The sequence below is a fragment of the Netta rufina genome (genome assembly GCF_964035555.1).
Source record: "Netta rufina genome assembly, chromosome: 5".
Lineage (NCBI taxonomy): Eukaryota > Metazoa > Chordata > Aves > Anseriformes > Anatidae > Netta > Netta rufina.
The window spans coordinates 37,800,532-37,813,797 of NC_140128.1; the positions used below are offsets into that span (position 1 = coordinate 37,800,532).

The 13,266-nt window shown below is 41.3% G+C and overlaps 1 protein-coding gene across 3 annotated transcripts in view; it reads right to left on the bottom strand.

The window, feature by feature from the left end:
- Positions 1–13,266, bottom strand: part of NRXN3 (neurexin 3) — a gene marked incomplete at its 5' end in the record, with an annotated part of 932,654 nt that overhangs the window by 500,200 nt on the left and 419,188 nt on the right. The window lies entirely within an intron of this gene.

The window sequence follows — 13,266 nt, forward strand, 5'->3', positions numbered from 1 at the left end:
TCCCATCCCCGAAACCTCCTATCTTAGCAACATGTTGCTTTTAGCCTGGTAAAGGAAACACTCCTGGCTTCCATACGCTGAGTCCAGTTCTGACCTCACCCCTGATGGGTCTAAGAATGATTAACTGAAGGGAAGCTGAGCTACAAGCAGGCTCCACCGCGGTGCTTAGCAGGCAGAGATAGGATTTACTGTTACGGCAATATAACCACCTTCTGTATGCTAAATTTTCCCTAAAGTTTATTGAGTCCGCTGCATTTCAAAAACATTTTCACTGTGTGTTTTATAACGACATTTTTTACTTCTTTTGCTTATAACCTGTACCATTATAAATTGTTCCTTCTTCATAATTTCAGCATATTATAGCATCTGCTGCCTACTTCTCAAAAAAAAAAAGTTTTTGAAGCCTCTCTCCTTTGCCTTCTACCTATCTTTTGTCATTAAAGGAACAATTTACTTCTTCCACAGATTATTATTATTATTATTTTAATTAAAATTCAAAATTTCCGTAATCTTGGAGATATACTCACCAGGACTTGGGTACTTTTCTCCATTTTGCAATGATTCCCATAAGAGTATGGTGAACGTCACCACATTGATATATTTAGATTCTAGAGAACAGGATGAAAAGTCAACAGCCAATACAAGTTTTAAAAAATTGTTTTGTTGTCAGGCTTACTATTTGAACATCAGCCTAAGCTAACAGTATCTGATTCAGATCTGCTGCTCTGCATTTGCACTTGGCTATGTCATTCAAAATACAAAGTAAAATAATAAAAACAGCAGCAGCAGTTTCAAGATTTTCTACAAGTTTTCCACCCCTCCTTTCCTAATCTACGGGTCAATAGTTTAGGATCACATGGTACCCAGAAAAAAAAATCAATCAGGGCTGGAGCTGCAGCAGGACGTCTGTCACAAATTATGTACGCGTGTTGCACTCATATACAACGTAATGGATAACTGACGGTGTCCATGTGGGCTAAAAAGAATCCCACAGCCAGAGTCTAGTCCTTCACATAACAATAAGCCTCTCATTCATCCAGTAGCTTTTAATAATTATCCAACATTCATTTTATAAAATACCCATGCAGCTTTGTTGTGCACTGTCACACATGTGTCTTGCTTCAACCCAGAGGCAGATACATTGCTTGGGTACAGCTGATAAATCGCTTCAGGCTTTCTTCCAGTAAAGGTGCTAGACAAATGAGAGCTCTTATTAGCATGGACAGTGCCAACCAGCAGCAGTTAAGGCTAGCACTTTTGCCTGTCAGAACAGGGTCCTCCCTCTCCCACACTAATACCCCATCCGTCTTAACATAGGAACAACACCTCAAGCCATCATGCTGCCAGAGAGAAACCCAACGGGACGGCCATTCAAAAAGTTCACAGATTTTCCTGGTGCCAGAAGTGCATCCACAAGCTACACTAAAGACACACAGGGCTACCTCATTAAAAGAAGGATGATCTCAGAAATACCAAAGTGCCGAGTAAATGTTAGTGAACACAAATTGAAGGGTGGTCAGATTCTGCAAGCTGTCTCTAAAGCATCTGCTTAAGGTACAGGACACAGCTTTAAGACGACAACCACTGGAAATAGCCAACGTGGCCCTGCAGCCTGAAAATATAATGCTTTCTGTGGAAGTGCCTTCAAGGGTACAGTTCAGCCTACTCAACAAATAAACAGTAATCTATAGGAGAAGCAGAGAGAAGCCTTCAAAGTCAAAGGACACAAGGGGAAGTCTACAAGAAGTACTGTTTACAAAACTTCTCTGCCACTAAACCCATGAAAACAACCTCTGCAGAACACCTATTAGTGTTACATCACACAGCTTTTCTTTAGGTTGGATTTCAAATAGGCTCATGTCTGGCCAAACTGCTTTTCGAGATTTGGAGCACTTATGTAGCACCACATAACCCTTCTCATCGTAAGAGCTGTCGTGGACCATCATATTCCTTTCCCACACAAAGTACTTCAAAGAGCTTAGAGTAGTATTATTCTCATATTACAACTATGAAAAACTCAAGATCAGATTACTGGTCCAATTTTCAGGGGAGCTAAAAAGGTACATTGTTCAAGTGACATAGGCAGGACATTGAAATGCAAACTGTAAGGAGGAAAAATCCCTTCAACAAAAATACACAGTACTTTTATTGGACTTGTTCATCCATTGATTTCCAAGAAAATGACAAGAAAGGGAAAGCACCATTATTCTGTATAATGGATAACCAGAAAAAAAGTAAATTGTTATTCCAAGATCACATACAAAGTAAATGGAAGTGCTGATAATAAGTGATATGTTCCCTAAAATTTTGTCTTGGACTCTGAATGGACTGTGTTGCCCTGTTTTGACTTAAATACAGAAACTCTATTTCTTTTTCTTGGATCAAACCCAAATAAGAATGTGTACTTTGTATTTCAAGTAATAGTAGAGTAGATAAGACTTAAATCCGTGCTGTTGCAAACAAAATTGTTATTCAGAAATATATTGCAAGCCAAAGTGGCTGCATTTGAAGTGCATGGTTCATGTCCATTCTGTGATAAACCAGGAAAATAAAGCTTCCATTTCTGACATCTCCTAAAAGAATTAATTTATTGTTTAGAAAGAGGCAAGCACAACAGAACCCTAACCCCTAACCAATGGAGGACATTTTATATGTTTTACTTCTTATTGTTACTTTTTAATACCATACTGCTCCATAACAAAGAATAGAGAACAACAAAGTAAAGGGGTGAGCCACGGAAACAGGGTGATGCCAGAACTGTGACTACTCCCTGGAACACGTAATCTGAAAAGGAGACCTGGTGCCTCTGGACTCCTGGAAGCATTCAGGAGACAGTACTTCAGCTCTGGAACACATCCAAGCAAGGCATACAAAAAAAAAGCAGAAGGGGGAGGTAAAATTCAGGCAATGTCCAACTTTGAGGTCTCCAATGTTACTCATACAGTACTGTCTGCCAGGACATGATAAAACTAATAACTAAATGAAGTGACAGAAGCAAGGACAACCTAATATTCTTCATTAAAAACAAGAAAGAAAAAAAAAAAGATGCAGAGAATACTGTGCTCTGTAAAGCTTTCAGAGAGAGGTTTTTCTGCATATGGAGAGCTTTCAAGTTCTGTACTGTTCATGTGTGTGTGCAGCTTGCCTTCAGATTTGAGGCAGCCTCATTCAGAGAACACAGACATGGCATGACCTCCTCCAAATACAATTTTACTTTTATTCTACCTAACTGTCGTTACCCCTTAATCTTAAATTTAGGGTTAAGGAAGCAGTTGCACTCTACCACCTCACTCAGAAATGAAAGAGCGACATCTGGTAAACCAGAGCACTTCATGTAACCTCTAGCAGACTTACTCTACTTACTCTGCCATCTCTGCTGCCTCTGGTAGGGAAACAACAAATAGAAGAACAAAATCCACATATTTTTTTTTGTGTGTGGAGGGGTGACTACTTCAAACTTTCTTCTTTGTAGCCTCATAAAGCCATTTATAGAGAAGCAAAATGAGGGTTGTAGTAGCTAAGATTCAAATTTATCTGCTGTATTTAAGAGTTGCCCTCTGCTATAAATAAGGCAGCCTCTAATTTTTTACTTGATGATGGGCAAGCAATAGGAACAAGGACAGCCAGCGGAGAACACCATTAAATCTATACTCTTTCAAAGTTACTCTGGACCTGCAGGAAACGCAATGGATGTTTTAGCCTCCCTATTGCTTCCCCACACTTTCTCATTTTCAGCTGTTAACAAAGTTCATATCCTTCCCTAAGCCAATGCTTTTAGCCCTTCAGGCCATTAGCACCTGAATTGGAGAATCTGCTACTGGAGAGACTCCATGCTAATGTACAAATGCCATCTTTCTGCAGAGAGTTCCTACATCAATAAGGAAAGTTGCACATAGGACCTCACAATAATTTAGGGAAAAAAGGGACCTCTGCAGATCATTGTGTCCAACTCCCACACTAAAAGCAGGACCAACTCAAATCATGTCCAGTCAGTTTCTGAATTCTTCTATGGATCGAAACTCCACAGTCTCTCTGAACAGCTGGTTTCAGTATTTGACCATCCTTACTGTGAAAACGTTTTGTTATACCTAACTGGATTTTCCTGTGTGGCAGCTTGAGCCCATAGCCTAGCATCCTGGCACTAGGCACTCTGAGCAATGATTCCTTAGGAGCACCACTGTCCTATGCCCAAATACAGACTTTTTCCTCTTCCATCTTATTGAAGAATTAGCTATGTGGGGAAGACCCACCAGTAATGGAGAGACTGATTTGCTGAGGAGGTGACCCCGAGCATACCTCTGCAGGGGGAAGAGCAGCACAGAACAGCTCCACTTAAGTTTATTAGTTAGCAGACGCCAGTGTCAGTTGTCTCTGGCCACACACTCCTAAAAACCTAACAAAGCTTTTTCTGAAGAGGTAATGAGGAAATCTGGACTCTGACAAGAGCCATTAATTATAGAGTTAATAAAAAGCTCCTACATTATTTATTCCAAGCTCTGCAGCAGAAATGCCCCTTTCCCAACCAGCCTGAATAGGCTTCTCCTTAAAGTGAAGGCTTGCAGTCATAGTATATTTAATACTATCAATAGAGGCTTTGTGCTATTTTACATCTTTCAAAGATATTAAAATGTATTTCAAAACATCACCAATCAAATGTCTGTGTGAGGTAGAGCTGTAGTGTTAGTTGCAATTGTTGAAATTTAAGTATTTCTAGGGCTTGTATTGATACTTTAAATACAGTGTTCACACCCAAATAATTGTTATTACATTCTGATGACCATCCAATCCAGAAACACTAAAAATCTGTAATTTTATCTAATTAAAGCAGTTTATAATCAGATGAAAAATCCCCACACTAACTTCATTTGAACAAATGATGAAAACAAAGAATTAATCACAGACTGACTTGGTTAATTACTGCCCTGCCTGTGGACTGTTTATGCTGGGGAAGAAATTTCATCAAGCACAAGCTTGATCAGATTATAGACTGGAGGTCTGAAAAGAATACACACAATCTTTAAAAGAAAATAGAGCTTGTCTAATCCAAGAACCCTGCACTTGGGACAGCGCTAGAGCTGGGCCACAGAATCAGGTCTCAACTCAGAATCAAGTCTGAGTTCAGAAGTCTCCCTACTGCGTATTAATCTAGTGTTTGGTGGACCAGCAATTTGGGCTGCATGATGTGTTTTTTGTACTGTATTCTTACTGTTCATGCATAGCAGGTGCTGTGGTTTTATTGTGTTATGCTTCTGCTCTCAGAAAAGCAGAAGCAATAAAACATGATTGATTGACATTGTGTCTCCATGCCACGACATCATGCCACCCGTCATGACTGCTGGCTACAGGAGACTGTTGAGCTCCTGAGCCCTGCACTAATGTTTCCTCCAATTATCCATGGCTCACTGGCCAAAGCCCTCTGCATTCTCAGTTCCACTAAGGAAAATCTCCTGCATAATTACACTAATGGGAAATGACAGATTAGGAGGCCACAAGATTTTCCAGCCTGAGCTCTAGCAAGGAGCACGCTGAACTGTTCTCAAGATCTGCTCTGTGCTTCCCTCACTGAGCCCTAAAAGGGATCACAACCTGCACGCTGCAGGAGAAGACCACATTTTAAGACTTCTTTGGCTCATCTGAGTCCTCAGAGAAAGGCAGTGATCACAATCCTGACCCTCATTTAGAGATGGACATAGGTGGGAAAAGCTGTGTGAAGGAAGAGGCTGATAAGAAAGATTTCTGACTCAAAAGGGAAAGTTTGAGCAGATTTGCCTGTCAGGGCTTTGAAAAACAGGCATTTGCTAATATACTAGACACAGCAACAAAGAACTATGACCAGGAAGAACGTGTGTCACATGAGCCTTAGTGGAAAGGGAGATGGACAGATGTGGGGTGCCTGGCCTGCCTCTCAGTTTCCTGGCTTGCGAGCATCCCTAAGTGTCACTACCTGCCCCATGCCTCAGCTTCCCCAGCTACAATTATTGGAGCTCCAACATTCAGCCATTTTCCAACAGCTTTAAGAAACATACTGAGCTAAGCAGAGAAGAGAAATGTCATCACATTGAGCTCCCTTGCAGAAGAACCTGGAATAGCTTCAGTCCTGGTACCCTGTCACAACACCAAACATCACTCCAAGGAGGTCTGTGTCCCACAGGCCCCTGCCCAAACAGGCTGTACAGGGACACGCTCTGGACAGAGGGCATTAGGTGTGCTGGCACAGAGCAGCTTGCTTTCTTCAAAGCCCTAAAGCAGCTGAAAGGCCTGACGGGCACCACAGAGCACCTAAAAGGAGTAAGAACCTCAATGAGCAGCTGGGTACCAGCCACACACTAGACACAGCCTACAGAGCCAGCAGCAGCAGGTCATCCTTCTGTGCTGTCCCTGTCCTCAGCCCGCCTCTGTCACAGACAGCACAGCTCAGGGGGAACTGCGGGCTCAGGCTCACTGGGGATGCAACAGCAATGGCAAAAAGCAACACAAGGTATTCTGCTTCAGAAAAATGTAATTAAATTGTCCTCATCCTAACCACTTTTTCTTGAGCTCTGAGTCCATTGTTCACTGACAAGAAAAAAATAATCTTAACACCATATTAAGTTTTATGTCCATAAAATTTTACCTGCAGAAAATAAACAGTTTGTCTGCTCTCTGCCTTTTCATAATGCATTTTTATGCCTCTAGGTCTCTGCCTGTTTAGACTCTAGAGGCCGTAAAAAGTATTCTGAACACCGTTACCTGGATAAACACCCTATAAATTACAACTGATATTTATCAGCCTCATGGCAATTTCACTACAATAGACACAATACACAACTGTATTTATATAGGTAGGATATAGGTAATAGATTAGTATACGTAGATATCTAAAAAAATATACACATTCTGTTGTTCTAGACAGAATACATATATGTGACTTTAATTAACTTGTCCTGCATTTGGAATTCCACCAGGACACAAAGCAAGCAGGATCATTAAACCCTATCATATTTTCCGCCCGGCCTGATATTTCACTAGAGCCATTCAAATCAATTTACCCAACAGAGACATTTGTCCCTGGCCTGTCACCATAGCCCGTACTGAGCGTCCTGCACTTCTTTATCTTTTGGCAGGGCCATCATAAGCAAGCGACACCGAGGGTGATGTATGGCAACTCAAATAAGTCATAAATCCTCCATCCCTTCACCACCCATCAGCATAAGTGAATTTACTCCAGCCAACACCGGCAAAGACTCCCCAGCTGCTCTCAGGAACAAGTCAGCTTTAAGACAACATGTTCTTCAAGGTAAAGTCCTTCTTTGTTTTTAAGAAAAGACAGCACTGCAATAGGAAGGAAACACCAAAACACACTTCCCTGAAAGGTACAGCGATTGACCTAAATACTAATAAGCATCCTATGGATTCAGATGCTTCTCAAAACATTTAGAATACAGAAGAATCCCTCCCATTGAAAATTTAAAAGAATACAGCTGTTTCATTTGCACAATTTTGCTTGAATAAACTTCCATCTTAAAACACCAAGAATGAAAAAAAAAAAAAGTCTGTTTGAACAGTGCACAACTGCCTTCGGTTCAGTGTGAACAGGAAAGACACTGTGATTTACATTGCAAGCTTGGTGTAGGAGTGAAAGATATGCAGACTCTCCTTTCTTATAGCTGCTGCCTGAAGATTCTTATATGATCATGTTGAACACCCTCTGAAGGATAGCTCTGGTGTACATTTCCTTTTCACACAGCAGAAAGGACAGCAGTTGAAGAGCTGAGTAGCCACACAGATGGCTAATGCCAGCATCTTTGAGTAGCACGGCACACAGCTGGTCGGCTGGTCCAGACTAGTAAAGCTGCTTCTTGGCTTAAAGCACTTCATATGCCAGCATCTTACGTTTAACACATATGCTAATGACATTCCTTCCTCCCTGTTTACTATAATCACTGGAGGATATGTCTGCTGAAGGCAGCCACAAATAGGCCATCACTGCCGTGCTTCACTGTTTGACTGGCAGATATCACAACTGCTAGGCTCCTGGGCCTGGGCTGCTGCTCTGCTCATTTTCAGCAAGCAGCAGCACGTACAGCAGAACTCAAGCACCATTCAAGCAGACAGCTAGAAAAGGGGGCTTTTCCACAGCAGGTCAGCCTCTGGAAATGAACAGCTACGTGCCTACAACTACCACCTGTTCTGCAGTCTCCCTGTAGACAAACCTCTACAGAGATGTATACCAGCGAATCCAATAGCCCTGGCCCTTTCCATGGCACAGGGAAATATACACATACACTCTACTCTTCAGCTGACAGCTAGCTTTATTTTCTGCAAATGTAGATTTGATATTCAAAATATTCTGTTCTCCACTACGTTTGTGATTAAAAAAAAAAACACGTAGATGTGGGTGGTGTCCACACACTGTCATTTTCTTTACTTTAGGCACACAAGATTTTGGAGTGGTTATGATAGGGGGAGTGGTTTGATTCTGAGGCATGACTGATCTGTACCAGCCTGGACATCCATGCTATAAACATGACCCAGGATTTTCCAGTCATCAGCCCCACAGGAACAGCTTCCCAGACTTATTTTCCACACACGGTTGCAGTTCAAAGCGCAAAACATCAGCGCAATATAACAAGCATTCCTCTTTGTTCAGATAACAACCAGACAAAGCTTTAGTCTTTTAAAGCCTAATTTCAGTTTGGAAAGAAGTTCAGGTCAGTATTTATGACCAAAGTCCCTTTCTCCTAACAAGTTCAGCTGTAAGCCTTTCAAACAGTTATCATTCACCCTGTTCTGCTCTGCTGCCTGCCTCCCTCCCCTGCATTCCCTCTCAAAAGCGCATGTCCAGACGCACACAGACACACGTACGCACTCATCTCAGTCACTTGATACCATCATAAAAGCAGCAGTCTCTTCTTTCCCATGCACGCATCTCATTATCCATCCTTAGTATACATCTTGAGTAATGCAATTTACTTCAATGTCACCAAAAGAAAGACACTCCTCTGGGACTGTCATTACCATAAACCACAATCTGCTGCTAATTTATATGTCCTTATCCACCCCTTGTTTTAACTTCTTTATAAATGATGACAAAGTGTTTTGCACCCCTGGTCTCACTTCATTTTTACATCTTCCAGAAGTCCTCTCATCGCTTTTCCTCTTCCCACCACACGCTTTACATTTTGTCACCCTCTACATCCCAATATCTTTCAATCCCCACATCAGAGCTGTTGCCCTACTAGTGCACAAAGCTAATTTCCTGGCCTGTTACAAATAAACTGACCCTCCTAGTGCACACTGAGCTCTCACCAGCATCCTTAGAGAGCGTCTTGCTGCTACCATTTGAAGCAGAAGAGACCATCAGAAAGAGCCATCTGTGATCATAGCCGTCCTGTATGAGCAAGCCATCTCAAACCACAATCCTACAACAGCTCATCAGATGAATGGAGTTGAAGTTGTTCAGATTTTAAGATCTCTAAAGCACAGACTGCTTTTGCTATTTACTTGTACAGTCCTCTATCTCTTGAATAAATTAAGGTATCATAACAGGTAATGGGAAGAAGCATGAGTCTTGAAGAGAAGATCTGCAGAAACAGTCAATATTTATATTTTGCTAAAAAAAAAAAATAAATAAATAAAAACTGGTAAGAAGCTACTAGAGTGAAGTAGAGAGACCTTCAGCTGTAGTCTTAATAAGGCAGCTTCCAACCAAAGGTGCAGGAATCTAGATATGGTCTCTGAGCAGTAGTTACATATCTGGAAAGTGCCTATTAACTGATGTTAGTGCACAACTATACCTCTAGGCTATACTGTCTATTGGGGATAATCTTATTTCAGGGGGAAGGGGAGAAACTTCAGAAAAACTGCTTGAATAACAAGAACAGCAGCCCCTTATCAAAGTAGGCACTTCTGCATATAATAACAAATACACGGGGTTTCGAAATCCTAAGGAGACTTATCTAGACAGTAAATGAAGATGGTGAGAAAGGCTAGGAGGATTATTTCATGGAATACAAGGAAGCTTTTCCCTACTGCAGGTAAAGAAAAAAACCACCTTACTAGCTTATGAGAAACATAGCTGAGTTTATGTTAACTGAGACACTTACTTGATTTGATGATGTTACTTCAACTTCATAAGTTATAATCAGGTTTCTGTTTCACTAAGATTCCTACCCCTAGGTAATTTTGTGAAGATATTACTAAGGATCAGACTATCTTACAACCTCTGAAAAGAGGTGCTGAGAAACAGTCTAGAAGCTACTTCTGTTGCTCAGTAAGGGAGCAGCCACATGCTCCAAACAAAGAACATTACCTCCAGGATGCTGTGAATGAACCCAAGCCAAGAGAGCAGCAGTCCAGGTGGTGCTAGTCACAGCATCACTGATGAGCCAGTACTGGAGATACAGCACTCTATTACCATAACCACACTTCTGAACGATCTTACATTTGTGTGTTTCTGTCCTACAGTATTCACAATGGTTTGTTGGTGGAAAGGCTTTTAAAACATGTAATAAAACAGTGTGACTCCTTGCAGAAAACCTTGCAGAACTTCTGGGAACAAACAAGAGAACATACCCCGTTCAAGGGTGACCAAATATATTTTGCTTTCTACATTTCTTCTGTTTTCAATAGGACAGTAGTGTTTTCTTTCATGTGTTTCTTAAAACTGTGTGAACAGCAGTGCTACATGCTGTTGAAGAGCTGGCATATTCTATCCCAAACACGTGGAGAATTATCCTGATACATAACTAGTCCAAAAAATATTTCACAATGAAAAGTGATACATAAGCACAACTATCAATGATCACATTTGACTGAAAGTCTCACGGACTCTTTCCAATGCTTTGCTCCTTGTAGTCATTTTCATAGGTGTAAAATACATCTGCTGCATTTTCATTAAATTTTCACGTCTGTTATCTCCCGCACACATAAATGATATTGGAAGACCTTCAGGGTTACAGAATCAGGTCCTAGAGTGCATGCAACAATCCCACACTTTGGCTTGGCAACAGGACTTGGAAATCTCATTTCTTAAGGGCAGAAAACTGCACAATGAAAAAGGCACTGCAGAACAATAGCCTTGTCTGCTTACACCAACAGCTACCAGAGCAGAGACCCGGTGCTGATTACTAGCTCCCTTCGCGCAGAAAGGCCAAAAACATCACATGGTTCTGACATCAGGATTCATATCATCCAAGAAGAACAGAATAACACCAAAGAGACTGCTAAAGGGGAAAAGCCGATGCTATAACTGTACTTGAAATGAGTCATTCTTTGCAGCAACTGATAAAATCACAATAGCATTAAAAATAAATCAGTGACTTTTTTGCTCACTGGCGACATTTGTCTGCATTTAACATTTCATTCAAATTGGGCTGAAAAACAAGAATGGTCCATTTTGCATCCTGGATCACATGTAACACGGCAGGGGGAAAAGCCACACAGCTATAAACAGCTATGCAGCAAAGAAAAGGAACCCTACGAAGGCGGTACACTGCAGGCAAAGAGATCATTTTGCTGCTTTGGGATTTCAGCAAGGCTGTGGGAAAGTATACATATTAAAAAAACATTATTATTGACTTTTGCTAAGACGTATTGTTAGGTGTTTTCCTTTTTCTTGTACTTATTTCTTGTACTTATTTCTTGTACTTCCTTATCACAGTATATAAAAACTAATCATGAGGTGTAAAAATGTTAGAATTACTTTATAAAGGGTTATACAGCTATATAGCCAATTCCACAAACAGCTCCTCAATTTCTCAAGAGCACTACACACAAGAAATGGCCTCCTGTTCTTTAGATTGAGATCACACTGCCTACATTTTGGAATAGGACAACACTATCTATTTCCTTCAAAGCTCTAAAACCCCAAATATCCTATGGACTTCACAACCTTTATCCCCATCTAGGAGCCTGGTAATTCAGCAGATTTTCCCTACAAGGAAGGTATTATTTATACGCTTCAAAAAGGATATGCTTAGCATTTGATGGGATGTAGGAGCCCATGTAGGATCAGTTTGGAAAGGATGGCATCGTGTGGGAGGGACCCCATGTGGAGCAGGGGCAGAGAGTGACCATGAAGGAGGGGCGGAGATCAAGTGTCAGGGACTAACTGCAGCCCCCTGTTCCCCTGTGCCATTTGGGGGGAGGAGGTGGAAGAAGGAGAATGTGGAAAAGGTGTTTTCAGTTTGTTGTTGTGTGTTTTTGTTGTTGTTGTTTCTCACAAAATAAATTTTATTACTCTCCCTGTGCTGAGTGTTTTACTTGTGACAATAATTGTTAAGTCATCTCCCTGTCCATATCTAAACCCTTGAGCCCTTTTGAGCCCTTTTCATTGTATTTTCTCTCCCTTTGCCTTTGAGGAGGAGTGAGAGAGCAGTTGTGGTGGAGCTCATCTGCCCAGCTGGGTAAAACCACCACCATCACTCCTCACATTCTATTCATCTACACCAACAAACAGCACATCAGCTACCAGACAGTTCCTGATCAGCCTTCCTTTTCATTAGGATCCACACTATCTGCTCAATAGACGAGGCTCCTGCAAGAGACTTCCCATCTAATGAAGTGGCTGAACAAGTAACCTTATTCTGTTTGCTCTGAAATGGGGCACATCAGCTTATTTCCTGGCTTGTTATCCTTCATCTGTCTCTCCCCGATCACTTTAAAAAAAATTCATTTTGCTGTACTGCCGGGAAGAACTGGCTTGTATAACAGGCTGCTTCCATGGAATGAGTTCAGCATTACAGTAACTTTATGAAGCACTCTCCTTGTGTCAGATGTCACTACATGTCCTTTCAGAGTAGAGACAAGAGCCTCTATTATGCTGAATCCACTCAGTCTTGACGTGCTACCAAAATTGCTAAGAGAAGTGGTCATCACTTGATCAGTTATGGAGCGGTACGTGAAAACAGTCAAAAGTGTTGGTGTACTGCATAGAAGCTGAAATCCTGCATTTCACCAGGATGCCAAAGGACACAGTCTAGGACCACATCCATACTGGAACACTCCAATTCCTTCACCTGTTGCAGTCTCGGTTTGTTTTTTCCTTTGCCTTTTTTCTTTTAAGACACACCCTCAGCTTCCAACAGAGAAAGACCAAATACTCTTAGTTGCTGACAAAGAACAGATATTCTCACAAGAACTCAATTCACACAGACTTTCATCCATTCTCTGCTTTTCCCCACCTCCCATACTTACACAATTTCCCAAACTCTGAATGGGCCTACTTTTCCTTGCCACATATCCGAAAGGCATGTAATTATCTCCACTTTGCTAATGTGCATTAGG